This window comes from Triticum urartu, chromosome 5 (assembly GCF_003073215.2).
Source record: "Triticum urartu cultivar G1812 chromosome 5, Tu2.1, whole genome shotgun sequence".
Lineage (NCBI taxonomy): Eukaryota > Viridiplantae > Streptophyta > Magnoliopsida > Poales > Poaceae > Triticum > Triticum urartu.
The window spans coordinates 78,545,176-78,562,640 of NC_053026.1; positions in this window are offsets into that span (position 1 = coordinate 78,545,176).

Genomic DNA, 17,465 nt, shown 5'->3' on the forward strand with positions numbered 1-17,465 from the left:
TGAACAATGATGATAATTCTCATGTGTCATCGGGAGCGCTTTCTCTATATAAGAGTTTGTCTAGGCTTGTCCTTTGTTACAAAAAGGATTGGGCCATCTTGCTGCACCTTATTTACTTTCATTACTTGCTACCCGTTACAAATTATTTTATCACAAAATTATCTGTTACCGATAATTCCAGTGCTTGCAGAGAATACTTTGCTGAAAACCGCTTATCATTTCTTTCTGCTCCTCGTTGGGTTCGACACTCTTATTTATCGAAAGGACTACGATAGATCCCCTATACTTGTGTGTCATCAAGACTCTTTTTTGGCGCCGTTACCGGGGAGTGAAGCGCCTTTGGTAGGTGGAATTTGGTAAGGAAAAAATTATATAGTGTGCTAAAATTTACTGTCACTTGTTACTATGGAACATAATCCTTTGAGGGGTTTGTTCGGGGTAACTTCACCTCGTCCGGAACCACAATCAGCTACCCCTCAACCTACTGAACCTATTGAAAATGTTTACTTTGAAATTCCTTTGGGTATGATAGAGAAACTGCTAGCTAATCCTTTTGCAGGAGATGGAACATTGCATCCTGATTTACACTTAATCTGTGTGGATGAAGTTTGTGGATTATTTAAGGTTGCAGGTATGCCCGAGGATGTTATCAAGAAGAAGGTCTTCCCTTTATCTTTGAAGGGAGAGGCATTGACATGGTATAGGCTATGTGATGATATGGAATCATGGGACTACAAACGATTGAAATTGGAATTTCATTAGAAGTTTTATCCTATGCATCTCGTTCATCGTGATCGTAATTATATATATAATTTTTGGCCTTGCGAAGGAGAAAGCATCGCTCAAGCTTGGGGGAGGCTTAAGTCAATGTTATATTCATGCCCCAATCATGAGCTCTCGAGAGAAATAATTATTCAAAACTTTTATGCTCGGCTTTCTCCCAGTAATCACTCCATGCTCGATACTTCTTGTACTGGTTCTTTTATGATGAAGACTATTGAATTCAAATGGGATTTATTGAAAAGAATTAAACGCAACTCTGAAGATTGGGACCTCGACGAAGGTAAAAAGTCATGTATAACACCTAAGTTTGATTGTGTTAAATCTTTTATGGATACCGATGCTTTCCGTGAATTTAGCACTAAATATGAACTTGACTCTGAGATAGTAGCTTCTTTCTGTGAATCATTTGCTACTTATGTTGATCTCCCTAAGGAGAAGTGGTTTAAATATAATCCTCCCATTGAAGCAAAAGTAGTTGCACCTATTAAAGTTGAAGAAAAGACTATCACTAATGATGATCCTGTTGTTCCTACTGCTTATGTTGAGAAACCACCTTTCCCTGTTAGAATTAAGGATCATGCTAAAGCTTCAACTGTAGTGAACAAAAACAATATTAAGACACCCAAACCCTGAACAAATTAAAGTTGAACCTAATATTACTATGATTAAGGATCTCTTGGCTGATAATATTGATGGGCATGTTATTTACTTCTGTGATGAAGCTGTTAGAATTGCTAAATCTGGTGCTAAAGATAAACATAGACCTGTTGTAGGCATGCCTGTTATTTTTGTTAAAATAGGAGATCATTGTTATCATGGCTTGTGTGATATGGGTGCTAGTGCTAGTGCAATACATCATTCTTTATACGAAGAAATTATGCATGATATTGCACCTGCTGAGATAGAAGATATCGATGTTACCATTAAGCTTGCCAATAGAGATATTATTTCACCGACTGGGATTGCTAGAGATGTTGAAGTCTTGTGTGGGAAGGTTAAATATCCTGCTGATTTTCTTGTTCTTGGTTCCCCACAGGATAGCTTTTGTCCCATTATATTTGGTAGACCCTTCTTGAATAATGTTAATGCTGAGATAGACTGCAATAAGGATATTGTTTCTATTGGTTTAGGAGATATGTCTCATGAGTTTAATTTTGCTAAGTTTCGTAGACAACCCCATGATAAAGAATTGTTTATTAAAGATGAAATTATTGATCTTGCTTCTATTGCGGTGCCTCGTACTGATCCTTTAGAACAATATTTGCTAGACCATGAAAATGATATGTTTATGAATGAAAGAAGAGAAATAGATGAAGTATTCTTTAAGCAGGGACCTATTCCGAAACACAACTTGCCTGTTGAAATTCTAGGGGATCCTCCTCCACCCAAGGGTGATCCCGTGTTTGAGGTTAAACCATTACTTGATACTCTTAAATATGCTTGTCTTGATGAAAAGAAGATATATCCTGTTATTATTAGTGCTAACATTTCAGAGAAGGAGGAAGAGAAACTATTGAAAACTCTGAATAAGCACCGTGCTGCTATTGGATATACTCTTGATGATCTTAAGGGCATTAGTCCCACTCTATGTCAACATAAAATAAATTTGGAGAAATACTCCAAACCAGTTATTGATCACCAACGAGGGCTAAATCCTAAAATGAAAGAAGTGGTAAGAAAGGAAATATTAAAGCTCCTTGAGGCAGGTATAATTTATCCCGTTGCTGATAGTCAGTGGGTAAGTCCTGTCCATTGTGTCCCTAAGAAGGGAGGCATTACTGTCGTACCTAATGATAAAGATGAATTGATCCCGCAAAGAATTATTAGATGGTTACTCTGGTTTCTCTCAAATACTTGTGTCAGCTGATGATCAAGCAAAGATCACTTTTACTTGCCCTTTCGGTACTTTTGCTTATAGGCGTATGCCTTTTGGTCTATGTAATGCACCTGCTACCTTTCAAAGATGCATGATGTCTATATTCTCTAACTTTTGTGAAAAGATTTGTGAGGTTTTCATGGATGATTTCTCCATTTATGGATCCTCTTTTGATGATTGCTTGAGCAACCTTGATCAAGTTTTGCAGAGATGTGAAGAAACTAACCTTGTCTTGAATTGGGAGAAGTGCCACTTTATGGTTAATGAAGGAATTATCTTGGGGCATAAAATTTCTGAAAGAGGTATTGAAGTGGATAAAGCTAAAGGTGATGCTATTGAAAAGATGTCGTGTCCCAAGGACATTAAAGGTATAAGAAGTTTCCTTGGTCATGCTGGTTTTTACAGGAGGTTCATTAAGGACTTCTCAAAAATTTCCCGGCCTCTGACTAATCTATTACAAAAAAGATATTCCTTTTGTATTTGATGATGATTGTGTAGAAGCATTTGAAGTACTTAAGAAAGCTTTGATTTCTGCACCTACCGTTCGGCCACTTGATTGGAATTTACCATTTGAAATCATGTGTGATGCTAGTGATCATGCTGTAGGTGCTGTTCTTGGGCAAAGAGTTGATAAGAAATTAAATGTTATTCAATATGCTAGTAAAACTTTAGACAATGCCCAGAGAAATTATGCTACTACTGAAAAAGAATTCCTACCAGTTGTTTTTGCTTGTGATAAGTTCAGACCTTATATTGTTGATTCTAAAGTAACTATTCATACTGATCATGCTGCTATTAAATACCTTATGGAAAAGAAAGATGCTAAACCTAGACTTATTAGATGGATTCTCTTGCTACAAGAATTTGATTTACATATTATTGATAGAGAGGGAGCTGAGAACCCCGTTGCAGACAACTTGTCTAGGTTAGAGAATGTTCTTGATGACCCACTACCTATTGATGATAGCTTTCCTCATGAACAATTAAATGTCATAAATGCTTCTCGTACTGCTCCATGATATGCTGATTATGCTAATTACATTGTTGGTAAATTTATACCACCTAGTTTCACATACCAGCAAAAGAAAAAGTTCTTCTATGATTTAAGGCATTACTTTTGGGATGACCCACATCTTTATAAAGAAGGAGTAGATGGTGTTATTAGACGTTATGTACCTGAGCATGAATAGGAACAGATCCTACGCAAGTGTCACTCTAAGGCATATGGAGGGCACCATGCTGGAGACAGAACTGCACATAAGGTATTGCAATCCGATTTTTATTGGCCTACTCTCTTCAAGGATGCCCGTAAGTTTGTCTTGTGATGAATGTCAAAGAATTGGTAATATTAGTAGACGTCAAGAAATGCCTATGAATTATTCACTTGTCATTGAACCATTTGATGTTTGGGGCTTTGATTATATGGGACCGTTTCCTTCCTCTAATGGGTATACACATATTTTAGTTGCTATTGATTACGTTACTAAGTGGGTAGAAGTATTCCAACTAGTAGTGTTGATCATAACACCTCTATTAAGATGCTTAAAGAAGTTAATTTTTCCGAGGTTTGGAGTCCCTAGATATATAATGACTGATGGTGGTTCACATTTTATTCATGGTGCCTTTCGTAAAATGCTTGCTAAGTATGATGTTAATCATAGAATTGCATCTCCATATCACCTGCAGTCTGGTGGTCAAGTAGAATTGAGTAATAGAGAGCTCAAATTAATTTTGCAAAAGACTGTTAATAGATCTAGGAAGAATTGGTCCAAGAAACTTGATGATGCATTATGGGCCTATAGAATTGCATATAAAAATCCTATGGGTATGTCTCCATATAAAATGATCTATGGTAAAGCATGTCACTTACCTCTCGAACTAGAACATAAGGCATATTGGGCAATTAAAGATCTCAATTATGATTTCAAACTTTCCGGTGAAAAGAGGCTATTCGACATTAGCTCACTTGATGAATGGAGAACCCAAGCTTATGAAAATGCCAAGCTGTTTAAAGAAAAAGTTAAAAGATGGCATGAAAAAAGGATACAAAAGCGTGAGTTTAATGTAGGTGATTATGTATTGCTATACAACTCTCGTTTAAGATTTTTTGCAGGCAAACTCCTCCGTAAATGGGAAGGTCCTTACGTCATCGAGGAGGTCTATGGTTCCGGTGCCCTAAAAATCAACAACTTCGAAGGCACAAATCCGAGGGTGGTGAACGGTCAAAGAATCAAACATTATATCTCAGGTAATCCCATATAATTTGAAACTAATATTATTGAAACCGTAACCCCAGAGGAATACATAAGGGACACTTTCCGGAACGTTTCAGCCTCCGAAAAGGAATAGGTACGTGGTACGGTAAGTAAACCGACTCCAAAACAGTTCTAATGGCATTTTTTCTCCGTTTTGGAATATTAAAAAAATAGGAAAATAAGAAGCAGTCCGGGAAGGACATGAGGCTTCCACGAGGGTGGGAGGCGCGCCCTACCCCCCTGGCCCCCCCGCCTTGTGGGTACCTCGTGTGCCCTCCGAACTCCGTTTTCTCGCACGATACTTATTTTGGTCGGTAAAAATTCACTATATAATCTCTCGAAGGTTTTGACCACCGTATCACGCAAATATCTCCTGTCTTTGTTTCGAGCTGTTTTTCTGACAGATCTAGATCGCCATGGCGTCTTCAAGTGCCCCCAAGGACAAGTGATACGTCTCCAACGTATCTATAATTTTTGATTGCTCCATGCTATATTATCTACTATTTTGGGCAATATTGCGCTTTATTACCCACTTTTCTATTATTTTTGGGACTAACCTATTAACCAGAGGCCCAGCCCAGATTTGCTGTTTTATGCCTATTTCAGTGTTTTGAAGAAAAGGAATATCAGACGGAGTCGAAACGGAACGAAATCAACTGGAGAAGTTATTTTTGGAAGGAAACGCACCTGATGGACTTGAACCTCACGTTAGAAGATATGGGAGCTGCCCATGAGGGTGGGGGGCACGCCCACCCCCCTAGGGCGCGCCCCCTGCCTCGTGGGGCCCCCGTGGCTCCCCTGACGTGCTTCTTCTGCCTATATAACTCCATATACCCTAAAACTTCCAGAACAGAGATTAGATCGGGAGTTCCGCCGCCAGAAGCCTCCGTAGCCACCGAAAGCCAATCTAGACCCGTTCCGGCACCCTGTCAGAGGGGGCAATCCTTCTCCGGTGGCCATCTTCATCATCCCGGTGCTCTCCATGATGAGGAGGGAGTAGTTCACCCTCGGGGCTGAGGGTATGTACCAGTAGCTATGTGTTTGATCTCTCTCTCTCTCGTGTTCTTGAGACGATACCATCTTGATGTATCGCGAGCTTTGCTATTATAATTGGATCCTATGTTTCTCCTCCCCCTCTTCTCTCTTGTAATGAATTGAGTTTCCCCTTTGAAGTAATCTTATCGGATTGAGTATTTAAAGATTTGAGAACACTTGATGTATGTCTTGGTGATCAACTTGCGGGTTCCGTGACTTTGGGAACCTATGCATAGGGGTTGGCACACGTTTTCGTCGTGATTCTCCGGTAGGAACTTTGGGGCACTCTTTGAGGTCCTTTGTGTTGGCTGAATAGATGAATCTGAGATTGTATGACGCATATCGTATAATCATACCCACGGATACTTGAGGTGACATTGGAGTATCTAGGTGACATTAGGGTTTTGGTTGATTTGTGTCTTAAGGTGTTATTCTAGTACGAACTCTAGGGCTGTTTGTGACACCTATAGGAATAGCCCAACGGATTGATTGGAAAGAATAACTTTGAGGTGGTTTCGTACCCTACCATAATCTCTTCGTTCGTTCTCCGCTATTAGTGGCTTTGGAGTGACTCTTTGTTGAATGTTGAGGGATAGTTATGTGATCCAATTATGTTAGTATTGTTGAGGGAACTTACACTAGTGAAAGTACGAACCCTAGGCCCTATTTCCTATCATTGCAATACCGTTTACGCTCACTTTTATCACTTGCTACCTTGCTGTTTTTATTAATTCAGATTACAAATACCTTTATCTACTATCCATATACCACTTGTTTCACTATCTCTTCGCCGAACTAGTGCACCTATACAATTTACCATTGTATTGGGTGAGTTGGGGACACAAGAGACTCTTTGTTATTTGGTTGCAGGGTTGCTTGAGAGAGACCATCTTCATCCTACGCCTCCTACGGATTGATAAACCTTAGGTCATCCACTTGAGGGAAATTTGCTACTGTCCTACAAACCTCTGCACTTGGAGGCCCAACAACGTCTACAAGAAGAAGGTTGTGTAGTAGACATCAAGCTCTTTTCTGGCGCCGTTGCCGGGGAGGCAAGGAAAGCGGCAGTAACGCACCCCGTCAACTAAGCTCTTTTCTGGCGCCGTTGTCGGGGAGGTTAGCGCTTGAAGGTATATCTTTAGATCTTTCAATCGAGTCTTTTAGTTTCTTGTTTTATCACTAGTTTAGTTTATAAAAGAAAACTATAAAAAAATGGAATTGAGTTTGTCTCATACGCTTCACCTTTTTAATATCTTTCATGAGTATGACAGAAAGGATAATTGTGCTCAAGTGCTAGAAGAAGAATGCATTAGAATGTTTGGCACTAAATATTTGAATGATGAGCATAATTGCAATGTCGTTAGTATGAATTCCTTGAATATCTATGATGCTAATGATATGCAAAGCCACAAGCTTGGGGAAGCTATGTTTGATGAAGATGATATTTTTTGCCCCCCAAGTTTTGATATGCAAATTTATTATGATGAGAGCATGCCCGCTATCTATGATGATTATTGTGATGACACGTATGCTTTAAAGAATAATGATAACCATGAAACCTGTCATCTTGATCTTAATTTTCAATCACATGATAGTTATTTTGTTGAGTTTGCTCCCACTATTATTCATGAGAAGAATTTTGCTTATGTGGAGAGTAGTAAATTTTCTATGCTTGTAGATCATGAAAAGAATGCTTTAGGTGCTGGTTATATTGTTGAATTCATTCATGATGCTACTGAAAATTATTATGAGGGAGTAACATATGCTTGTAGGAATTGCAATAATATCAAGTTTCCTCTCTATGTGCTTTAAGTTTTGAAGTTATGCTTGTTTTGCCTTCCTATGCTAGTTGATTATTGTTCCCACAAGTTGTTTGCTCACAAAATCCCTATGCATAGGAAGTGGGTTAGACTTAAATGTGCTAGTCATATTCTTCATGATGCTCTCTTTATGTTACAATTTTTATCTTTTATGTGAGCATCATTGAAATCATCATCCCTAGCTAGGGGCGTTAAACGATAGCGCTTGTTGGGAGGCAACCCAATTTTATTTCAGTTTCTTTCTTTTTGTTCTTGTTTAGTAATAAATAATTCATCTATCATCTGTTTAGATGTGGTTTTATGCTTTTAATTAGTGTTTGTGCCAAGTAGAACCATTGGGAAGACTTGGGGAAAGTCTTGTTGATCATGCTGTCAAAAACAGAAACTTTAGCGCTCACAAGAACTGCTGCCATTTTTATTTGGAGAGTGCTATTTAGTTAATTCTTTTTGCATATGATTAATAGATAAATTCTTCAGGTCTAGAAATTTATTTGAGAATTTTATGAGTTCCATAAGTATACGTTTGATCCAGATTACTACAGACTATTCTGTTTTCGACAGATTCTGTTTTTCATGTGTTGTCTGCTTATTTTGATGAATCTATGGCTAGTAAAATAGTTTATAAACCATAGAGAAGTTTGAATACAGTAGGTTTAACACCAATATAAATAAAGAATGAGTTCATTACAGTATCTTGAAGTGGTGTTTTGTTTTCTTTCGCTAACGGAGCTTACGAGTTTTCTGTTAAGTTTTGTGTTGTGAAGTTTTCAAGTTTTGGGTAAGGATTCGATGGACTATGGAAGAAGGAGTGGTAAGAGCCTAAGCTTGGGTATGACCAAGGCACACCAAGTTAATATTCAAGGACAACCAAGAGCCTAAGCTTGGGGATGCCCCGGAAGGCATCCCCTCTTTCGTCTTCGTTCATCGGTAACTTTACTTGGAGCTATATTTTTATTCACCACATGATATGTGTTTTGCTTGGAGCATCAATTTATTTTTTTAGGATTTGCTTTCTGTTATTTAGAAAAATGTTTTGAATCTTTTATTTCAGTAAAAGTGGCATTGATAGCCTTTACTATGCCTATGTTACAAGTATACATGTTGCTGTTTGAAAACAGAAAGTTTGCCGCTGTTGGAATAATTCCCTAGGAAATTAAGAATGTGATAAAATATTGAAAACTTTTGAATATTAATCTCTGATAAATTTACTACAGTGTGAATTTTATTTCATAATTTTTGGAGCTAGGGAAGTATGGATGTTGCTGGATTCTTTACAGACTATCCTGTTTAGGCAGATTGCTGTTATGTTTGCATTGTTTGCATATGTTTGCTTCTTTAATGATTCTATTTGAGGATAGGACTATTAAATATGTAGAGGCATTTAGTATGCAATGTTGAATAATAATTTTAGTGATTTGCTACAGTAGATTATGATAAGGTTTTTGGCAATGGTTTATACAACTTATCTCAGGAGTCTTTGTTGAGTTTTGTGTGGATGAAGCTTTTGAGATTTAGGGAGACCTTGATATGAGAGGAATTAAGGAGACACAAAAGCTCAAGCTTGGGGATGCCCAAGGCACCCCAAGATAATATTTCAAGAAGTCTCAAGCATCTAAGCTTGGGGATGCCCCGGTTGGCATCCCACCTTTCTTCTCCAACAATTATCGGTTAGTTTCGGTTGATCCTAAGTTTTTGCTTCTTCACATGATGTTTGCCATTCTTAGAATGTCATTTTATTTTGCTTTGCTTGCTGTTTGAATAAAATACCAAGATCTGAAATTCTTAAATGTTAGAGAGTCTTCACATAGTTGCATAATTATTCAACTACTCATTGATCTTCACTTATATCTTTCGGAGTAGTTTGTCATTTGCTCTAGTGCTTCACTTATACCTTTTAGAGCATGGTGGTAGTTTTATTTTGAAGAAATAGATGAACTCTCATGCTTCACTTATATTATTTTGAGAGTCTTAAATAGCATGGTAATTTGCTTAAAATCCTAATATGCTAGGTATTCAAGAATAATAAAATGCTCTTATGAGTGTGTTGAATACTAAGAGAAGTTTGATGCTTGATGATTGTTTTGAGATATGGAGGTAATAATATCAAAGTCGTGCTAGTTAAGTAGTTGTCAAATTGAGAAATACTTGTGTTGAAGTTTGCAAGTCCCGTAGCATGCACGTATGGTGAACGTTGTGTAACAAATTTGAAACATGAGGTGTTATTTGATTGTCCTCCTTATGAGTGGCGGTCGGGGACGAGCGATGGTCTTTTCCTACCAATCTATCCCCCTAGGATCATGCGCGTAGTGCCGAGGTTTTTGATGACTTGTAGATTTTTGCAATAAGTATATGAGTTCTTTATGACTAATGTTGAGTCCATGGATTATGCGCACTCTCACCCTTCCATCCTTGCTAGCCTCTTCGGTACCGTGCATTGCCCTTTCTCACATTGAGAGTTGGCGCAAACTTCGCCGGTGCATCCAACCCCCGTGATATGATACACTCTTTCACACATAAACCTCCTTATATCTTCCTCAAAACAGCCACCATACCTACCTATTATGGCATTTCCATAGCCATTCCGAGATATATTGCCATGCAACTTTCCACCATCCAGTTTATCATGACACATCATCATTGTCATATTGCTTAGCATGATCATGTAGTTGACATAGTATTTGTGGCAAAGCCACCGTTCATAATTCTTTCATACATGTCACTATTGATTCATTGCATATCCCGGAACACCGCTGGAGGCATTCATATAGAGTCATATTTTGTTCTAATATCGAGTTGTAATCATTGAGTTGTAGATAAATAGAAGTGTGATGATCATCATTAATAGAGCATTGTCCCAAATAAAAAAAGAGAAAGGCCAAATAAAAAAAGAGAAAGGCCAAAAAAAGAGAGAAAGGCCAAATAAAAAAAGAAGAAAGGCCAAAAAAAGGCCAAATAAAAAAATAAATAGAAGGAACAATGCTACTATCCTTTTTTCCACACTTGTGCTTCAAAGTAGCACCATGTTCTTCATATAGAGAGTCTCTTGAGTTATCACTTTCATATACTAGTGGGAATTTTCATTATAGAACTTGGCTTGTATATTCCAACAATGGGCCTCCTCAAGTTCCCTAAGTCTTCGTGAGCAAGCAAGTTGGATGCACACCCACTAGTTTCTTTTGTTGAGCTTTCATACATTTATAGCTCTAGTGCATCCGTTGCATGGCAATCCCTACTCCTTGCATTAACATCAATCGATGGGCATCTCCATAGCCCATTGATTAGCCTCGTTGATGTGAGACTTTCTCCTTTTTTGTCTTCTCCACATAATCCCCCTCATTATATTCTATTCCACCCATAGTGCTATATCCATGTCTCGCGCTCATGTATTGCGTGAAAGTTAATGAGTTTGAGATTACTAAAGTATGAAACAATTGCTTGGGTTGTCATAGGGGTTGTGCATGATGAGAGCATTCTTGTGTGACGAAAATGGAGCATGACTAAACTATATGATTTTGTAGGGATGAACTTTCTTTGGCCATGTTATTTTGAGAAGACATAATTGCTTAGTTAGTATGCTTGAAGTATTATTGTTTCTATGTCAATATTAAACTTTTGTCTTGAATCTTTCGGATCTGAATATTCATGCCACAAGTAAGAAGAATTACAATGAAATTATGCCAACTAGCATTCCACATCAAAAAATATCTTTTTTTATCATTTACCCACTCGAGGACGAGCAGGAATTAAGCTTGGGGATGCTTGATACGTCTCCAACGTATCTATAATTTTTGATTGCTCCATGCTATATTATCTACTGTTTTGGGCAATATTGGGCTTTATTATCCACTTTTATATTATTTTTGGGACTAACCTATTAACCGGAGGCCCAGCCTAGATTTGCTGTTTTATGCCTATTTCAGTGTTTTGAAGAAAAGGAATATCAGACGGAGTCGAAACGGAACGAAATCAACTGGAGAAGTTATTTTTGGAAGGAAACGCACCTGATGGACTTGAACCTCACGTCAGAAGATATGGGAGCTGCCCATGAGGGTGGGGGGCACGCCCACCCCCCTAGGGCGCGCCCCCTGCCTCGTGGGGCCCCCGTGGCTCCCCTGACGTGCTTCTTCTGCCTATATAACTCCATATACCCTAAAACTTCCAGAACAGAGATTAGATCGGGAGTTCCGCCGCCAGAAGCCTCCGTAGCCACCGAAAGCCAATCTAGACCCGTTCCGGCACCCTGTCAGAGGGGGCAATCCTTCTCCGGTGGCCATCTTCATCATCCCGGTGCTCTCCATGATGAGGAGGGAGTAGTTCACCCTCGGGGCTGAGGGTATGTACCAGTAGCTATGTGTTTGATCTCTCTCTCTCTCTCGTGTTCTTGAGACGATACCATCTTGATGTATCGCGAGCTTTGCTATTATAATTGGATCCTATGTTTCTCCTCCCCCTCTTCTCTCTTGTAATGAATTGAGTTTCCCCTTTGAAGTAATCTTATCGGATTGAGTATTTAAAGATTTGAGAACACTTGATGTATGTCTTGGTGATCAACTTGCGGGTTCCGTGACTTTGGGAACCTATGCATAGGGGTTGGCACACGTTTTCGTCGTGATTCTCCGGTAGGAACTTTGGGGCACTCTTTGAGGTCCTTTGTGTTGGTTGAATAGATGAATCTGAGATTGTGTGGCGCATATCGTATAATCATACCCATAGATACTTGAGGTGACATTGGAGTATCTAGGTGACATTAGGGTTTTGGTTGATTTGTGTCTTAAGGTGTTATTCTAGTATGAACTCTAGGGCTGTTTGTGACACCTATAGAAATAGCCCAACGGATTGATTGGAAAGAATAACTTTGAGGTGGTTTCGTACCCTACCATAATCTCTTCGTTCGTTCTCCGCTATTAGTGACTTTGGAGTGACTCTTTGTTGCATGTTGAGGGATAGTTATGTGATCCAATTATGTTAGTATTGTTGAGGGAACTTACACTAGTGAAAGTATGAACCCTAGGCCCTATTTCCTATCATTGCAATACCGTTTACGCTCACTTTTATCACTTGCTACCTTGCTGTTTTTATTAATTCAGATTACAAATACCTTTATCTACTATCCATATACCACTTGTTTCACTATCTCTTCGCTGAACTAGTGCACCTATACAATTTACCATTGTATTGGGTGTGTTGGGGACACAAGAGACTTTGTTATTTGGTTGCAGGGTTGCTTGAGAGAGACCATCTTCATCCTACGCCTCCTACGGATTGATAAACATTAGGTCATCCACTTGAGGGAAATTTGCTACTGTCCTACGAACCTCTGCACTTGGAGGCCCAACAACGTCTACAAGAAGAAGGTTGTGTAGTAGACATCAACAAGTTCTTCGAGAAGGTCATCAACCCTTACCTCGCGGAGGTGCTGCAACACCCTCAAACCATTGAGATGCGTGAGGGGTTGCTGCACATCCCGATGTTGAGGGACCAAGGAAGACCAGAAGCGTGGAGGCAAGACAAGCAATGGAGCAACAAGTTTTCATGTGCTAGGAGATGGTGGAACGCGGACTCGACACCAACCACCTAATGATCACAGAGTACACCAACGCCACCAAGCTAGAAGCTAAGAACATTGGGGAGGCCATCTTCAAGCTTCACGAGAAAATCGAGCGCCTCCAAGCCCAGATCTATGACCTGCAAAACCAAAACTGTGAGTATGAATATAGATTCAAGAGGATGAGTTTGGCTGCAGATTTGAGGATCTCGGAGACTCGATCATCCTTCTATGATGGTGAGCCTATGCCTTAGAAGATGGACGACAAGCCTACATCATAACAAAACCAGCATCTTCTTCACCAACAAAGAAGACATAAACACATGGGTATGGGCACTCCCCTTGGCAACTGCCATGCTCGGGGGAATGCCCCGGTATCGTATCACCATCACAACTTTTATCTTTACCGTTTTTCTTAGTTTGATCCTTTTGGTAATACATTAATCTAATAGCATAAAGTTTTAGTATGATCTAGTTGTGAGTTTTGCTTTATGATCCTTCTATGTAATCAAGTCCGTAAGCTATATAATAAAGATTAGTGTTGAGTCAAGGGCTTGATTATCTTGCTACGATCTTGAGGGAATAAAATAAAAGAGAAAGAATAAAAAGAAATAAAGAGATCTTATGGAGAGTAATGACTTCACATATAAAACTATGATGAATAAGAGTTGTTGAAAGTTGACAAACATAGTTTTGGTCATCATTGCAATTAATAGGAAGTAATAAAGAAAGAGAGGTTTTCACATATAAATATACTATCTTGGACATCTTTTATGATTGTGAGCACTCATTAAAATATGACATGCTAAAGAGTTGACGTTGGACAAGGAAGACAACGTAATGGGTTATGTTTTCTTACATCTGAGATAAATTATATTGTCATGGATCATCCAACATGTTGAGCTTGCCTTTCCCTCTCATGCTAGCCAAGTTCTTTGCACCAAGTAGAAATACTACTTGTGCTTCCAAATATCCTTAAACCAAGTTTTGCCATGAGAGTCCAACATACCTACCTATGGATTGAGTAAGATCCTCCAAGTAAGTTGTCATCGGTGCATGCAATAAGAATTGCCTTCTAAATATGTATGATTTATGAATGTGGAGAAAAAAACTTTATACGATCTTGTGATGTGGAAGAAATAAAACCGACGGACTGCATAATAAAGGTCCATATCACAAGTGGCAATGTAAAGTGACGTTCTTTTGCATTAAGATTTTGTGCATCCAACCATAAAAGCGCATGACAACCTCTGCTTCCCTCTGCGAAGGGCCTATCCTTTACTTTTATCTTCTACCTTATAAAAGAGTCATGGTGGTCTTCACCTTTCCTTTTTACATTTTATCCTTTGGCAAGCACAATGTGTTGGAAAGATCCAGATATATATGGCTAATTGGATGTGAGTTTGCATGAACTATTATTGTTGACATTGCCCTTGAGGTAAAAGGTTGGGAGGCAAAAACATGAGCCCCTATCTTTCTCTGTGTCCAGCTAAAACTTCATAACCATAAATATCGCGTGAGTGTTAGCAATTGTGGAATACTAAATGATAGTTGAGTATGTGGACTTGCTGAAAAGCTCTTATTGACTCTTTCCGACGTTATGATAAATTTCAGTTGCTTCAATGACTAAGATTGTAGTTTGTTAGTTTTCATTGAAGTTTATGTTTCATACTTGAAATTGTGATTGAATTGTTACTTTAGCATAAGAGATCATATGACAATATATGCATATGTTGCTGCTCTAAGAATGATCATGATGCCCTCATGTCCGTATTTTGTTTTATTGACACCTCTATCTCTAAACATGTGGACATATTTTTCAATTTTGGCTTTCTCTTGAGGACAAGCGAGGTCTAAGCTTGGGGGAGTTGATATGTCCATTTTGCGTCATGCTTTTATATCAATATTTATTGCATTATGGGCTGTTATTACACATTATGTCACAATACTTATGCCTATTCTCTCTTATTTTACAAGGTTTACATGAAGAGCGGAATGCCGGCAGCTGGAATTCTAGGCTGGAAAAGGAGCAAATATTAGAGACCTATTCTGCACAGCTCCAAAAGTCCTGAAACTTCACGAAAGTTATTTTCAGAATATATAAAAAATACTGAGTGAAGAAAATACCAGAGGGGCCCACACCCTGGCCACGAGGGAGGGGGGCGCGCCCCCTGCCTTGTGGCCCCCCTGGCAGGCCTCTGGTGCTCATCTTCTGCTATATGAAGTCTTTTGTCTGAGAAAAAAAAATCAAAAGCAAGCTTAAGGAACAAAACTCCGCCGCCATGAGGCGGAACCTTGGCGGAACCAATCTAGGGCTCCGGCAGAGCTGTTCTGCCGAGGAAACTTCCCTCCGGGAGGAGGAAATCATCACCATCGTCATCACCAACGATCCTCTCATCGAGAGGGGTCAATCTCCATCAACATCTTCACCAGCACCATCTCATCTCAAACCCTAGTTCATCTCTTGTATCCAATCTTTGTATCCAAACCTCAGATTGGTACCTGTGGGTTGCTAGTAGTGTTGATTACTCCTTGTAGTTGATGCTAGTTGGTTTACTTGGTGGAAGATCATATGTTCATATCGATTATGCATATTAATACCGCTCTGATCATGAACATGAATATGATTTCTGAGTAGTTACATTTGTTCCTGAGGACATGGGAGAAGTCTTGCTATTAGTAGTCATGTGAATTTGGTATTCGTTCGATATTTTGATGAGATGTATGTTGTCTTTCCTCTAGTGGTGTCATGTGAACGTCGACTACATGACACTTCACCATTGTTTGGGCCTAGAAGAGGGCATTGGGAAGTAATAAGTAGATGATGGGTTGCTAGAGTGACAGAAGCTTAAACCCTAGTTTATGCGTTGCTTCGTAAGGGGTTGATTTGGATCCATATGTTTCATGCTATGGTTAGGTTTACCTTAATACTTATGGTGTAGTTGCAGATGCTTGCAATAGGGGTTAATCATAAGTGGGATGCTTGTCCAAGTAAGGACAACCCCCAAGTACCGGTCCACCCACATATCTAATTATCAAAGTACCGAATGCGAATCATATGAACGTGATGAAAACTAGGTTGATGATAATTCCCATGTGTCCTCGGGAGCGCTTTTCTCTATATAAGAGTTTGTCCAGGATTGTCCTTTGCTACAAAAAGGATTGGGCCATCTTTCTGCACCTTATTTACTTTCATTACTTGTTACCCGTTTCAAATTATCTTATCACAAAACTATTTGTTACCGATAATTTCAGTGCTTGCACAGAATACCTTGCTGAAAACCGCTTATCATTTCCTTCTGCTCCTCGTTGGGTTCGACACTCTTACTTATCGAAAGGACTATGATAGATCCCCTATACTTGTGGTTCATCAAGTCCTCATGTTCATCTGCTCAGTCCATGATGGTAATGCAGTTGGCGTCATTGCTGGCAATGGGGAAGATGATCTGAGGCGGTGAAAGAAAGTCTGTAGGGCGAATCTCTGCTGCACTGAATGCTTCTGTTGAGGGTGCACCTCAGGTGGGGTGGATGACAACACGGAAGGAACAGGACATAACACACAGAGTTTTCTTTGACGCCTATCTGAAAATGAAGTAAATCTATAAGGGCTCCTTAGAATTGGAGGATTCTATAAACGCAGGGACAGGAAAAACACAGGAATGGGATAGGAATGCACATGCAAAATAGAGCATTTGGAAACATAGGATTTCTGTCAACCTGGGTGTTTGGTTCACATGAATTGGAAGAACACATGAATGGAGAAACATGGTCAAATTAAAGTCAAACCACGTGAAAATTAAAAAATAAGAATCTTATTATGCCAGTAATGCAATTAGTCATGTTCTTCATGCATATTAATTTGAAAAGGACGTCCAAGTGGATATTAAAATTCCTATCTTTTTTCTTTGAAAGAGACACCAAAGGAAAAAATCCTCCAGTTTTGCTTTGCTCCACTACTTCTAACCAAATGCACTAATAGTAGTACCATAGTAGTTCCATAGCAAAGGATCCCTGAGGGATCGACATGAATGCAGAGTAACAAAGTGATGCAACAAGTGTACAACCTCTTTGGCATATCCTTGTCGACCTCAGCATCATTGGGTTGGACGTGGACGATGGTGATTCTGGTGTGACTGTCGGAGGCGGGGAAG